Source organism: Odocoileus virginianus, unplaced genomic scaffold, assembly GCF_023699985.2.
Source record: "Odocoileus virginianus isolate 20LAN1187 ecotype Illinois unplaced genomic scaffold, Ovbor_1.2 Unplaced_Contig_44, whole genome shotgun sequence".
Lineage (NCBI taxonomy): Eukaryota > Metazoa > Chordata > Mammalia > Artiodactyla > Cervidae > Odocoileus > Odocoileus virginianus.
In genome coordinates this window covers 25,332-39,877 of record NW_027224361.1, presented here as the reverse complement: position 1 = coordinate 39,877, position 14,546 = coordinate 25,332, and the positions used below count along the sequence as shown (strand labels likewise).

Sequence of the window (14,546 nt, the reverse complement as noted above, 5' to 3'; positions counted from 1 at the left end):
TCTATTTAATCAACTTATTCCATGCTTATCACACTCTTTCTTTAAAATATTTATTATATATTTATTTATTTGGCTGCGCTGTGTCTTAGTTGCAGCATGTGGAGCTAGTTCCCCAATCAGGTATTGAACGTGGGTCTCTGCACTGGAGTCTTGACCCCTGGACCACCTGGGAAGTCTCTCCTCATACCCTTGGGGGCAGTAACGGGTCACAGGCCTCCTCTGAGGCCCCCTTAGAGCTGAGGCATGGGGTGGCTGCAGTAATCCTCCTGTGGCTAAGATGTGGTTTGTTGGTCATGACTCACTCACACTCCCTGCAAACATAGGGCTTCTCCCCTGTGTGTATCCTCTGGTGTGTGATGAGATGGGCCTTCTGATTGAAGCTTCGCCCACACTGCCTGCAAACATAGGGCTTCTCCCCTGTGTGTATCCTCTGGTGTCTGATGAAATCTGATTTGTGATGGACCTTCACCTACACGCCCCACAAACATAGCACTTCTCCCCTCTGTGTGTCCTCTGGTGCATGATGAGATGGTACTTCCAACTGAAGCTTCGCCCACACTCCCTGCAAACATAGGGCTTATCCCCTGTGTGTATCCTCTGGTGTCTGATGAGATTGAAGTTCTGACTGAAGCTTTGCCCACACTCCCCTGCAAACATAGGGCTTCTCCCCTGTGTGTGCCCTCTGGTGTCTGATGAAATCTGATTTGTGATGGAAGCTTCGCCCACACTCCCTGCAAACATAGGGCTTCTCCCCTGTGTGTGTCCTCTCGTGTGTGATGAGACTTGACCTGTCCTTGGAGCCTTGCCCACACTCTCCGTACTTGACTCTCATAATCCCTGAGACCCCTGCCCCCACGAGTAATGTGCCTGTGTCCTCTGGATTCAGTTTCTGGCTTATGCTGGGCTCTTCTGTCATTAGCTCATGCACCCCAGAACCCCCCATTTGTCCTCTGGGTGAGTAGGAAGAGGCCCCTGAAATCCTCTTCAGCCTTATGCTTTTCAGCAATTGTTGGGGCCTGTCTTTGGCCTCGCGACCCTCAGGTTTGTCACTCAGGCTGTGTGGATTGGAATATTGCTGCTGCTGATTTTGATTGCCTGGGCAGGGATCCTCTGGTTGGAGGAGGTCTCTTTCAGATGGTCTCAGGAACGTCTGAGAGGGGTGATTGCATTGGATGTGTTGGCTGAGGAATTTCTGACTGGAGAAGGCCAGAGAGCAGGAGGCACATGGGTGGATCTTGGGCTTCGGTTCTGCTGAAAGAGGAAGCTTTTGGTCAGGTAGCTGGTTTGCCATGGTCAGGCCCTCCCCACTAATCATCTAAGTGTTGACAGTGCACGATTTGTCTCCCATCAAGTGTCTTTACAGTCCACTTTTCCACTCCACTCTTATTCTCTACATCTACAGAAATCCAGGAAGCTGGTGTCAAGGGCCTTTTCTACATATCACCCAGATAGGGACCTTCCAGCAGCATCAGAGGCAGCGTCTCTCCTGATAGAGGTGGATCTGCAGGGACCTTTCCCTGCGTGTAAGTGTCAGAAAAGTCACGTCACAGTGGCCACAGGTGTTTACCCTACTGAGAGATAAGACTTGATGACTTAGGTGGAATCTCCTCAGCGGCTCCCTGTGAGGGGAAAGGGTCTATTAAGTTAGGGGCGCTTGGGCTGGAGCTCTCTGCATATGGGAGGGAGCACAGGGGGTGGTTAGAGCAGGTGTGGGTAAATCTGACTTTGTGGCTCCTTGTTCAAAGAGCAGCCTTTGTGCCAATCTCTGCAGGAAGTAGGTTTGAGACTGGATGAGACCGAGTGGCCCAGGTCCCACTGACTACAGGTCTCTGGCTCCTGCTGCCCCAACTGGTTCACAAATTGCTCCTTTCTCAGTTTTCTATAAATCATAAAATAAAGGCATGTTCCTTTCTCAAGCCTCACCAGTATTCATACCTCATTTATTTCATTCAGTCTTAGTCCATTTAACATGCACTAGGAAGCCCTGTTTAAAAATACATCTCCAGCCAGACTCTTCACACCCTCACTCCCAAGCATCTTCAGCCAGCCCACTCTCCCCTCATGTCTGGCAATGAACTGACCTCTGAGGGGACTCCCCGCTGCTGTCTCTTCCCAAAAGTGAACCAAAGCATCGTGTTAGCACAGAGAACATGCCGCTTGCAGCTGAAAGCCTCGCGGTTGTTCTGTGTCACCCAGGAGGACCCCTGGGGCCTGCACGTGGACACAGGCCCTGAGGCTTCCGTGTCCCGTCCAGCCTCCTTCCCCTCCCTCTGTGCTTCCTCCCCCGACCCCTGGCATGGCCTCTCTTCCCGGCCCTGGGGCTGCGGCACTGGCTGCTCCCCTGCCTGGAATCCTTTCCCACAGGTGTTATCTCTGCAGAGACCCTGCCGCACCGTCCTGCACCACACCCCACCCTCTGCTCACGCTGACCCGAGGCACGTTCCCTGCGCTGGTTTTCCTCAGAGCACCAGCCCCTGCCTGGTATGAAGCCCCTGCTGCCCCAGGGCAGTGGTTCTGTCTGTTTCGGTGCGTGGAGCCCCGTCTGGCACAGAGTATGAACTCACATGACAACAAACTGGAACAGTAACTGAATGCACATCACTGTACATGTGTCGCTTAGAAATGGGAGGAAATGAGGAAGAAACAGGTAAAGCGGAGAGAGCTGGTAGATGCTAGAAAACTTGCTTTTTTGCTTCTAAGCCTTTCAGCAGAAGGTGATGTTACGTATTTTTTGCATGAAATACTAAAAATTAGAACTAACATTTTTAATATAAAAATTTTTCCTAAAAATCATATGAAAAGAATCAAATTCTGAGGCGTTTTAATTGTGACTCGACTAACTTTGGAATGGATTGTATTCTGCTTCGGAATTGGCCCAGGGAGGCCCCCCAGGATGGGGTGAGGTGCTGGAAGAGGGGTGGCACACACCTCTTGTGGTTGTGAGTTTGCTCTTCCCCCTGCTGTCCCGCTTGATGCCAAGGTCCTGGCCATACTCGTCCCCGTACCAGACCAGCAGCTCACAGCCCGGCCTGACCACCTGGCAGGTTCGGTAGAAGATCTGCCCGTGATACTGGAAGGCCACCAGGTTCTGCTCCTTGTCGTCCCGGGCACAGTTCACATACCTGGGGTCGAGGCCAGGAAAGGGAAAGAAACCTCAGGTGATGAGTGCCCTCCACTCTTGGGCCATGCCCAGCTCCTTGCCTTCAGGCTCTGAGGCCGCCCCTCATGGGGACCTTCTGTTCACACCTTTGACCAGGCCATGTGAATTCCCATTTCCAGATCCTGTTTCCAGTCCTCTTCCTGGCTGGAATGCTTTTCTCTCCTTACCTAATTAGCCATTTTCCAGAGCCAGTTCCAGACTCATCTCCACCTGGACTGTCCGTGAGGCTGGTGACCTCCAGCTCCTCTAAACTCTGAATTAAGTTCTCTTCAATCCACAGGACTTGGTGTTCCTCGGCTAGCATGCAGCCCTCAGCATTCACCCCACGCTGCCTTCTCTCCTGAGGGTTTCCTCTAATCTCCCTACATGTATCCAGGGTCATATTCACTTGCCCACCCCCTCCCATGGAAACTTGGAGAGTGCTCTGACATAGTTTGAGACACACAACAGTGATAGTTTATTCACTGTCTGCCTGCTCTGATGAAAGGAGAAGCCCTCAGAGAATGGCCCTGCTTAGGGCCATCCTGCCCCCCATTCCTTTGCAGGCCTCAGGGCTCACTTCTCACTGGAACCAAGCCTGAGGAGGTTGTTGCCCACATAGAGTCAAGGTCTCCTGTGTTAGGTTATCCTGGCACTGTGCAGTTACTCAAAGATAGAAAAATTAAGGTTACTGTTCCTAAAATCAATTGGCTAATGTCTGTCTGCAGTATGTTCTCCAAAAGGACATGGGTTGTGCGATCTGCTTCAGTAACAAAGTTCACTCTAAACGGAAACATAAAGTGCTTGGTAAGTGTCAATTAAGTGAGTTAAAATGTCCCTGGTGAATCTAGACTCCTCAAGTTGTTTTCAAGTCCCCCAGTTTTGTTCAACATATAGAATTGTATCTTGACGGCACATGCTATATTTTTATTTCCTTCTTTCTAATGTCTTTTGAAATGAAAGAGCATGATGTGGAGGGAAAGAGGATGTGAAAGCTGTTGAGGGAGACGGGTTGAGAAAGAAAACGGTGTGGGATTGAAGGAGCATCGACGTCTACACACTGCAGACTCACTGCACTCACCTCATCCAGTTGGCCCAAGACGTGTCCTTTCCATCCACATACTCATAGCAGTTTCTCCCTTTGGTGATCTGAGTGTCAGAAAAAGAGTTACAAGCTTTCCTCTCTCTTTTATTTTTTTTTTTTGTAGGAAGCAATAGAGGAGCTATTTCCCTCTGCAGTCATTGGTGCTCTTCAGCCTGCATGGATTCAACTGCCAGTCAGACCACACGGTAAGCTCCTTACTCATCATTCCAAGTCTGAGTCTCTTGGTTCATTGAAGGCAAGGGCTCCACAAGGGAGGAGTCACTTCTGTGTGTCTGTACACTGTGGTCCCACCTCTCCTCTGACCTTTAGATGGAGGTCCTGTGTTCACGCCCAGTGCACACAGTACACAGGGCTGACTGTGTCATTGCCGACCATGTCATCACCATCTTCATCCTCCCATGTAGACATGAAGTACCCCCCACCACACACTAGTGATTAGAGGCCAGAGGACAGGGAAACGGGTGCTTCTCACCAGCCAGGCATAGCCACTGTTGGCGGCCTCTTCATCGTCTGTGATCTGGCCCTCGTAGGGGCCAAAGTGCAGGCCCCGCGGCAGATCGGACGTCTCGTTCCACACTCCAAGCCCAGCGTCAGGGATGCCCGACAGCCTGATGCTTAACCCAGGGGGCAGGGTGAGCGCTGAGCGGTCGGCGTGCCCCTTTGGCACGGCACAGTCCTTTACGAAGGCTGGGGGCCCGTGGGCAGCACAGCTGTCGATGAAGAAGTTCTGACACTGCTCACAATCTGGAGATGAGAACAGGGATGAGGGGAGGTGTAGTGATGTTGCTGGTCGTAACGACCTTCAGAAAGAACTGGGGCATTCATGGCATTTGGCCTCGATCCTGCACCCCAAGTCATAGAGGAAGGGGATGATCGGGGGACCAAATGGTGAGGTGAGGTTAGGGGACCAAGGCCTCGTAGCCCCTTCTCCGTGAGTGGGCCAGCGGGGTCACTCACAGAGGTAGTCGTCATCCTGGGGCTCGCTGACCTCTTGGTACACGTGGCCCTTTCTTTCTCGGAGACTGTACCTCTTCACTCCAGTCTCCTTTCTTCTGAGTTCTAAGATGGAGAACAGAAGCTAAGCAAGGCTGATGGGGTCTGGAGAGTTAGTTCCTGTTTTATCAGAAAGTGTGAGATCTGCTACCTGTCCATCTATACACTTTGTTAAAACTTGTTTACATGTATTTTTCAAACTTTTACTTTTGTAATTTTATGTTTTAATGTTACATTATTTATTTCTTGGCCACACTGCATGGCTTGTGGGATCTTAGTTCCCTGACCAGGAATGGAACCCACACCTCCTGCAGTGGAAGCGTGGAGTCTTAACCACTTAACCACCAGGAAGTCCCTTCTTTATACTTTGCTTCTTCTGTCTTTAACTACTGGTTCAGGAGACTGAGGCTCCACACTGACCACAGCTGCCCAGTTCAGTGTTAGCTTCCTGCACTTCCTGTTAGTAGGTTTAATTCCCCAACCTTCTTACTTAGAACATAGTTCACTGAAACATCTACTCAGAAAATATATGTTAAGGGCACATGACACGTAAGGCATTGAGCAGAGGTCTAGACATAAACACTAACAAAGCATGGTCCCTATCATCACAGCTGGGTTTATCGAACTACTTTTAGTTCAAAAAAGTGTCAGCACTTTTGCATTTAATGTAATGCTTTCAAACACTGTGTGAGTTATGTATCATTATTTTCACTTTACAGATAGCAATCGGGACCTCAGAAAATGTATAAGATTTTCCCAAGGCCCCAGTGCTAACTTCATGTCTCAGATCAGTCCAGCTTAAACCCCCGCCTACCCAAAGTCCATGCCACACACCTAGGCCATACTTATTAGTTTTTCTACAGGGATTAGAGGAACTAATTAAAGGAACTCCCCAAATTTTCTCTTACCGACTTTTTGTCTGGGGTGCTGTCCAGGGGTCCTTGCTTTTCTGGGATGGGGTACTGGTTTCTGAGCCTGCTTGGAGCCACTTGTTTCAGCAATTTTGCTGCTCCCGGCAATTCTTTCAAACTAGATTCCTTACTTAATGGTGCCCTGGACATTCCCTTCCATGTGAGTAAAAGACAACATGCATTTCTTTAGTTCTTTAGGACTTTATGAAGTGTTTTCACATGCATGACTTTAGTTAATACTTTGACAATTCTTGGAAATACCTGGTGGAGGGTGTGGTCTGAACACTGGAGTGTAAAACAAGGACCTAAGTGGGTAGTGAATCAAAACTAGAATTCATATCTTAAGGTTCTTTCCCTTCAACTTTCTGCATAAAAGTGAGAGCAAGGCAGGGAGAATAGCTGGAGGTCAGAGAAAGAAGAGGGTAAGGGCTCGTAGAGAGATCCGGGGGGTTTCTATTAATTAGTGGAGCTTTGATGGACGAGGAAGTATGGAAAATTACAGAGGGGAGAGAACACATCTGGAAAATGAGACAAAACAGTGAGATTGAGAAGAGAAAAGACGATTGGCAGAAACACATTTAGACAATAAAGAAAATGAGCTGAAAGTTGCAGGTTACCATGTCCTAGAGACAATGTTTGGAATTAAAGTAGCTGGTCTCATCAGTTCTCCTTGAACAAGGCTGTATGACTAGCTGGTTCTCCTCAGTTTCCTGATCCATTAATTGGTATACAGGCTAATTCTTAATATTATAGTGGACATGAAATTTAATAACATTCAACAAATTGTTGTGTGAGCTATTTAATACAGTAAGAACATGAGCGTACATCCCTGGTATCAATTTATTCCCTAAACTGCATCTATATTTGAAGTCTAGCTCACAGATACTATCTTCAGCATTCTTTGACCTTTCTACTCCTAGATGAATGTTTAAATGTGGAGTCACTCATTCACAAAACATTCAGGGGGCCCTCAGGGGCTTTGAGCTGGGCCTGGACTTCTGAGAATTAACGGGTATGGGCTAGGCTCTCAAAGCTCACAACACAGGGGCAGGCTAAACAAATGATTCCAAACAGGAGAGTTGCTAATCAGAGCTCAGGAGAAGGACTTGTTACTCCCTCCTACAAGAATGAGCATTTGAAATGATGCCCAGATGATGAGTTTCTACTCAAAAGCAGGTAATCTATGTGAAGTCCTTCAGTTATTTTCTTATTTGTTGCTTTTCAGTCATAAACCTGATGCTTATCAGGGTTGCGAGTTGCTTCCTCTTATTGGAGTGGGAGGCTCTGAGGTAGGGATCTTGTCGCTGTCTTCCTCCTGGACCGTCCACTCTACAAACTGCCCAGCATGTCCTTAAGCTTCTTCATCTCGGACCATCCACTCTACAAACTGCCCAGCATGTCCTTAAGCTTCTTCCTCTTGGACCATCTACTCTACAAACTGCCCAGCTTGTCCTTAAGCTTCTTCATCTCGGACCGTCCACTCTACAAACTGCCCAGCTTCTCCTTAAGCTTCTTCCTCTTGGACCGTCCACTCTACAAACTGCCGAACATGTCCTTAAGCTTCTTCCTCTTGGACCGTCCACTCTACAAACTGCCCAGCATGTCCTTAAGCTTCTTCCTCTTGGACCGCCCACTCTACAAACTGCCGAACATGTCCTTAAGCTTCTTCATCTCGGACCATCCACTCTACAAACTGCCCAGCATGTCCTTAAGCTTCTTCCTCTTGGGCCGTCCACTCTACAAACTGCCCAGCTCGTCCTTAAGCTTCTTCCTCTTGGACCATCCACTCTACAAACTGCCCAGCATGTCCTTAAGCTTCTTCCTCTTGGACCGTCCACTCTACAAACTGCCCAGCATGTCCTTAAGCTTCTTCATCTTGGACCATCCACTCTACAAACTGCCCAGCTTGTCCTTAAGCTTCTTCATCTCGGACCATCCACTCTACAAACTGCCCAACATGTCCTTAAGCTTCTTCCTCTTGGACCGTCCACTCTACAAACTGCCGAACATGTCCTTAAGCTTCTTCCTCTTGGACCGTCCACTCTACAAACTGCCGAACATGTCCTTAAGCTTCTTCCTCTTGGACCATCCACTCTACAAACTGCCCAGCATGTCCTTAAGCTTCTTCCTCTTGGACCGTCCACTCTACAAACTGCCGAACATGTCCTTAAGCTTCTTCATCTTGGACCATCCACTCTACAAACTGCCCAGCATGTCCTTAAGCTTCTTCATCTTGGACCGTCCACTCTACAAACTGCCCAGCATGTCCTTAAGCTTCTTCATCTTGGACCATCCACTCTACAAACTGCCCAGCTTGTCCTTAAGCTTCTTCATCTTGGACCATCCACTCTACAAACTGCCCAACATGTCCTTAAGCTTCTTCCTCTTGGACCGTCCACTCTACAAACTGCCCAGCATGTCCTTAAGCTTCTTCCTCTTGGACCGTCCACTCTACAAACTGCCCAGCATGTCCTTAAGCTTCTTCCTCTTGGACCGTCCACTCTACAAACTGCCGAACATGTCCTTAAGCTTCTTCCTCTTGGACCATCCACTCTACAAACTGCCCAGCATGTCCTTAAGCTTCTTCCTCTTGGACCGCCCACTCTACAAACTGCCGAACATGTCCTTAAGCTTCTTCATCTTGGACCATCCACTCTACAAACTGCCCAGCATGTCCTTAAGCTTCTTCATCTTGGACTGTCCACTCTACAAACTGCCCAGCATGTCCTTAAGCTTCTTCATCTTGGACTGTCCACTCTACAAACTGCCCAGCATGTCCTTAAGCTTCTTCATCTTGGACTGTCCACTCTACAAACTGCCCAGCATGTCCTTAAGCTTCCCTTAGTCAGATGTCTTAGCATATCCCTCCCTAGCACAGCACAAAAGAACTGAGGTTGAAAACATCTCTCAGATGAATGATATAAAGATGTATGAATAAGCTTCATAGAACTATGGAAGTTTTAATCAGTTTCTAAGGGGTTTAGAGAACGTGCTTTGGATTAGATTGCACTACCAGTGATACTGTGATCTCAGGCATATAATCAAATGTTTTTTACCTCATTTTTGTGATCTATAATGGTGATAGCTATATACCTACTTATAGGTACTGTAGGATTGTTTTAAGGTTTAAGTAAGTTTATTCACATAAAATGCTTAAAGTCTGAAATATTGTGAAAATAATGTAACAATAGAACAGCCTACTATCATTGTTGTTCTTACTAACTGTAGAGGATGGTGATGATATCAGACATTGTGCTAAAGATTCAGGACAGGAAGGCAGCAGTCTCCAGGATCTCTGTGTTTTCTCCTATTCTCACCTGTGACTGGATCCATGAGGAGGATATTTTGGCAACAGGATTTGGGAAATACTCACCTTCTGGTGTTTACTGTGCTCCACTCTGAAGGCCATCCAAGAAGGTTTACCTAAAGAATGATGAGAATCAGTGTTTTGGTTGGTAAATGTTTCCAAACTCTGGGTATTCTAATTAAGGACACATAATTCTGAGCCAGAGAGTGACAAGGACAAGGATTACCAAAGGAGGAATGGAAAATGATTTCTGTATCATCAACTCCCATGGTTCCACTGGGAGCATTACATCATTTTCTTTTTTTTTTTTTAAATTAAAAAAAAAAAAATGAAACTTCATCTGTGCTTCATCTTATGTCCATAAAGTATCTAACAAATTTACTAGCCTTTCATGACAAAAATACTCAACAAAGTAGAAACAGAAGGAAATGACTGCAATATAATAAAGGTCATATATGAAAAGTCTATCTCTAACATCATAGTCATCAGTGAAAAGCTGAAAACTTCTAAGATCAAGAAAAAAGGCAAGGATGCCCATTCTCAACACTTCTATTCAACATAATATTAGAAGTCCTAGCCAGGGCATTAGATTAGAAAAGGAAACCAAAGGCTTCCATTTGGAAAGAAAGAAGTAAAATTATGTCTGTTCACAGAGGGCATGATTTTATGTGCAGAAAATCTTTACAATTCCACACACACACACAAAACCTGCACAGAAAGTTGCACAATACAAAATCAACATTCAAATATCTTTCCATGCATGAACAATGACCATTCCAAAAAGGAAAATAAGAAAATAATCCTATTTATTTTTTATTTTTTAAAGCTATAGTCAGGAGCTAAGTTTAAATTTTTTAAAATATTTATTTTTATTTATTTATTTGTGCCAGGTCTTTGTTGCGGCATGTGGGATCTAGTTCCCTGACCAGGGACTGAACCCAAGTTCTCTGCATTGGGAGTGTGGAGTCTTAGCCACTGGACCCCCAGAGAGGTCCCAATAATCTTATTTATAATAGCATCAAAAAGAATGAAATAATTGGGAGTAAACTTAAGGAGATGAAAGACTTATACATTGAAAACTACAAAAATACAAAGTATTGCTGAAAGGAATCTGACACAAGTAAATAGAAAGGCATCTCATGTTTATGGATTTGGAGACTGAATATTATTAAGCTGTTCATACTACCCAAAGCAATTTAAAGATTCAATGCAATTCCTATTAAAATCCCAATGGAATTTTTTTCTGATATAGAAAATCCATCCTACAGTTAATACTGAATCTCAGAGGACCCCAAATAGGCAAAGCAATCTTAGAAAAAACAGCAAAACTGGAGACTTCTGATTTCAGAACATATTACAAAGGTACAGTAACCAAAAGAGTGTAGTTTTTGGCATAAAGTGCATGCTTAGTCACCCAGTCGTGTTGACTCCTTGCAACCTTTTGGACTGTAGCCCACCAGGCTCCTCTGTCCAGGGGATTTCTCAGGCAAGAATACTGGAGGGGGATGCCATTTCCTTCTCCAGGGGATCTTCTTAATTTATGGATTGAACCCACATCTCCTGTGTCTCCTGCATTGAAGGCAGATTCTTCACCTGCTGAGCCACTGAGGAAGCCCACTGGCATAAAGACAGACATGTCAATCAGTGGAACAGAATAGACAGCCAGAAATAAACAGAAATACACTCTTGGAAACATGGTCTAATGATCTTCATCAAGTGTGTCAAGACAACTGGGAAAGTTTAATCCCTATAATGAATGGCTCTGGGGTAACAGAATATCCATATGCAAAATAACGAAGATCTTACATCATGAAGAAAAATCAACTCAGAATGGATTAAAGACCTAAATGCAAGACTTGATAAGACTCTTAGAGGAAAACAAGGGTGAAGCTTCATGACACTGAATCAGCAATGATTTCTTAGATATGGTACCAAGTGCACAAGTATTAGTAACAAAGTAAAAATAGACAAATGAGATTACATTAATCTTAAAACCTCTGTGCAGCAAAGGACACAGTGAACAGAGTGAAAAGGCCACCTACAGGATGGTAGAAAATATTTGTAAAATATGTATCTGATAAGGGGTTAATAAGCATACACCAATATGAAGCCTACCTATAAGTCAGGAAGAGAACCTGATTGACCATGATGGCACCCTGATATCAAACTTCCATGCTCCAGCATTGTAAGAAAACAAATTTCTGTGGTTTAAGGAATGCAATCTGTTTTGCTATGGCAGTCTGAGCTGACTAACACAGTGGGAGAAGGAATTCAATAGACATTTCTCCAAAGAAGATACACAAATGGCCAACAAACATATGAAAAGATGCTCAATATTACTAATCAATAGGGAAATACAAAATTGAAACCTTCTGTGATGGGCAATATGAATAAAAAGACAATAGCAAGGTTGGTAAGGATATGGAGAAATTGGAACCCTTATACACTTTTGTTGGAAATGTAAAATGTTGCAACCTTTATAGAAAACAGTATGGAGTTTCCTCAGAACTGCTGTATGATCTAGCAATCCAACTCAAGAGTATATTTCCATAAAAAATTGAAAGCAAGATCTTGAATAAATAGTGTGCACATCTATGGTCATTGCAGCATTATTCCCAGTTGGTGAGATGTGGAAGCAATCTAAATGTTCATTGGTGGATAAACAGATAAAGATTATATATAAGATATATTTTATATCTGTTATATACACATGCACACAATGGAATGTCTTTAAGCCTTAAAAAAGAATTCTGTTATATGCTACATCATGGATGGGTCTTGATGATATGCTAAGTGAAATGAACCCATCCAAAAAGGACAAATATTGCCTGATTCTACTTCTATGAGGTATCTAAATTAACCAAATCCATGGAAACAGAAAATAAAACCGTGGTTGCCAAAGGCTATGAGGAGGAAGGATTGCGAGAATTGTTCCTCAGTGGGTTAGGGCTTCCGTCACGCAAGATGGAAAAGTTCTACAGATTTGTTGTACAGCAATGTGTATATACATCCCCGGTGGCTCAGCAGTAAGGAATTGCCTGCAATGCAGGGGATGCAACAGACGCAGGTTCGATCCCTGGGTTGGGAAGATCAACTGGAGAAGAAATGGCAACCCACTGTAGTATTCTTGCCTGGAGAATCCCATGGACAGAGGAGCCTGGTGAGCTACAGTCCATGGGTACGCAAAGAGTCAGACATGACGGAGCAATTAACACTATGGCCACTAACACTAATGTGTACATAGTTAGCAAGAGTGTACCATACACTCAGAAATTGTTAAGAAGGTAAATTAAGATGTGCAGAGGTATGGTGAACCATGACATATATATTCCCTATGAAGAATCTCTCTTCATGTCAAAACCTTTGCAGACAACCAAATGATTGTTTTCATGTCCCTTTCACTAGTTTCAATAACCTAAGGGAACAGAGGGACTTCCCTGCCTGCCGATGCAGAAGACACAGGTTTGATTGCTGGTCCAAGAAGATTCCACTTTCTTGCAGGGCAACAGCCTGTGTGTCGCAAACTACTGAGCCTGCACGTGCTCTGCAATGAGAAGCCACTCACTGCAACCAGAGAAAGCCCATGCACAGCCACGAAGACACAGTGCAGCCAAAACTAAATAAATAATTTTAGAAAATCCGGAAGAACAGAAATTCATAGATGGAGAATCATAAAACTATCTAAATTGTTTTCTCTAGTCTAGGAAGATTAACTCGTCTAAACTGAGCAGTAGAAGAGGAAGTGAGCTGCTCACTTCTATTTTATAATGAATGTACTTCATTTTATTTACCTGATGCTGTCTCTGGTCAGTGAAATGTGGGAAAGATCAGGGAGAATAAACACTTTCCCAGAATTAAAACAAAGAATTAGTTTCACCTTAGGGTAAGAAGATCATGTGGTGTTCTATATACATACATAAATAATGTCTCTTGACATAATATGTTAATCGTTTCCTCTTCTAAGAGATTTAATCCAATGGCCAATTATGAGATTAGTATTAAATCTCTTTGGTGAATTTATTTCTAAGTTTTCTTTAACGGCCTTTCACTAAGAATGTTTAGCAAACATAATTCTTTTTAAAAAGAATGATAAATTTTAAACATAAAACTTTTTTGAGGATTACACTGGAAAACCTATACATTCATCTTCATTCAGGCTGATGTCAATATTCAGCCACAACCACTTCAGAATGCTGAAAATTATGTTTTCTTTGCTACTGGCTGAGATGTAGTTGAGACCTAAGCCCAGGCTGGTTTCAGGAAGACACCTCCAAACCCTCCTGGCCCCTCACCTTGCTGCCTTGGTGTCCATTCTTCATCAGAATCCTCAGTGTCATCTACCTGGGGTTTGATGACCTGCCTGCGGTGATGCATGAAAGCTGGTTGAGGGGCTCAGAGACCTGGAAAGAAGCAAAATATTTGTCCTAAGAAAGAGGAAGATTCTATTTGTCACTTCCACTGTATAATCATAAGGGATTTGATTTAGGTCATACCTAAATGGCCTAGGGGTTTTCCCTACTTTCTTCAATTGAAGTCTGAATTTTGCAATAAGGACGTCATGATATGAGCCACAGTCAGCTCCTGGTCTTGTTTCTGCTGACTGTATAGAGCTTCTCCATCTTTGGCTACAAAGAACATAATCAATCTGATTTTGGTATTAACCATCTTGTGATGTCCATGTGTAGAGTCTTCTCTTGGGTTGTTGGAATATAGTGTTTGCTATGACCAGTGCATTTTCTTTGCAAAACTCTGTTAACCTTTGCCCTGCTTCATTTTGTACTCCAAGGCCAAACTTGCCTGTTACTCCAGGTATCTCTTGACATCCTACTTAAAAAAAAATTAATTTATTTTAACTGGAGGTGGATTACTTTACAATATTGTGGTGGTTTTTGCCATACGTTGACATGAGTCAGCCACGGGTGTACATGTGTCCCCCTGTCCCAAACCCCCCTCCACTTCCTCCCCATCCCATCCCTCTGGGTTGTCCCAGTACACCAGCTTTGAGTGCCCTGTTTCATGCATCGAACTTGGACTGGTCATCTATTTCACATATGGTAATATACATGTTTCAATGCTATTCTGTCATATCAT

The 14,546-nt window shown here is 44.5% G+C and overlaps 1 pseudogene; it reads right to left on the bottom strand.

Moving 5' to 3' along the window:
- Positions 1-203: 203 nt before the first annotated feature.
- Positions 204-13,846, bottom strand: LOC110129880 (histone-lysine N-methyltransferase PRDM9-like; annotated as a pseudogene).
- Between the last annotated feature and the right edge of the window lie 700 nt (positions 13,847-14,546).